Source organism: Ursus maritimus, unplaced genomic scaffold, assembly GCF_017311325.1.
Source record: "Ursus maritimus isolate PB19 unplaced genomic scaffold, ASM1731132v1 scaffold_47, whole genome shotgun sequence".
Classification (NCBI taxonomy): domain Eukaryota; kingdom Metazoa; phylum Chordata; class Mammalia; order Carnivora; family Ursidae; genus Ursus; species Ursus maritimus.
This window is the reverse complement of record NW_024426630.1, coordinates 150,144-151,605: the sequence shown is the minus strand read 5'-3', so window position 1 is coordinate 151,605 and position 1,462 is coordinate 150,144.

Below are 1,462 nucleotides of genomic sequence, written 5' to 3'. Positions count from 1 at the left end.
GCAGAAGCTTTTTATCTTGATAAAGTCCCACAAGTTCATTTTTTCTTTTGTTTCTCTTGCATTTGGAGATGTGTCATGAAAAAGATTGCTTTGGCCGATGTCCTAGAGGTTGCTGCCTATGTTCTCCTCTAGGATTTTGGTGGATTCCTGTCTCACATCAAGGTCTTTCATCCATTTGGAGTTTATTTTTGTGTGTGGTGTGAGAGAGTGATCAAGTTTCATTCTTTTGCATGTAGATGTCCAATTTTCCCAGCACCATTTATTGAAGAGACTGTCTTTTTCCCACCGGATGTTTTTTCCTGCTTTATCAAAGATTAGTTGCCCAAAGAGCCAAGGGTCCATTTCTGGGTTCTCTGTTGTATTCCATTGGTCTATGTGTCTGTTTTTGTGCCAGTACCATACTGTCTTTGTGATCACAGCTTTGTAGTATAGCTTGAAATCTGGCAACGTGATGCCCCCAGCTTTGTTTTTCCTTTTCAACACTTCCTTGGTGATTCGGGGCCTTTTCTGGTTCCACACAAATTTAAGGGCTGTTAGTTCCAGCTCTCTGAAAAATGTCATTGATATTTTGATTGGGATGGCATTGAAATTGTAGATTGCTTTGGGTAGCATAGACATTTTAACTATGTTTAATCTTCTGATCCATGAGCATGGAATATTTTTCCATCTTTTTATGTCTTCTTCAATGTCTTTCAAGAGTGATTTATAGTTTCTAGAATATAGATCCTTTACCTCTCTGGTTAAGTTAATTCTGAGATAACGTATGACATTTGGTGCTATTGTAAATGGAATGGATTTCCTAATTTTCTTTGTTCAGTCTCATTGTTCATGTATAGAAATACAACTGATTTCCAAGCATTGATTTTGTATCCCGCCACATTACTGAATTGCTCTATACTTCTAGTAGTTTGGGGGTGGAGTCTTTTGGCTTTTCCATATAGAGTATCATGTCATCTGCGAAGAGAGACAGTTTGACTTCTTCTTTGCCGATTCGGATACATTTTATCCCTTTTTGTTTTCCAATTGCTGTTGCAAGGACTGCTAGTACTATGTTGAATAATGATGGCGAGAGTGGGCATCCTTGTCATGTTCCTGATCTTAAGGGAAAGGCTTCCAGCTTTTCCCCATTGAGAATGATATTTGCTGTCAGCTTTTCATAGATGGTTTTTACAAAATTGAGGAATGGACCCTCTATCCCTACACTCTGAAGGGTTTGAATGAGGAAAGGATGCTGTATTTTGTCAAATGCTTTTTCTGCATCAATTGAGAGGATCATATGGCTCTTGACTCTTTTCTTGTTGATACGATTTATCACACTGATTGATTTGCGAATGTTGAACCACCCTTACATCCCAAGGATGAATCCCACTTGGTCATGATGGATAATCCTTTTAATGTACTGTTGGATTCTAATAGCAAGGATCTTTTTGAGAATTTTGGCGTCCATATTCATCAGGGATAT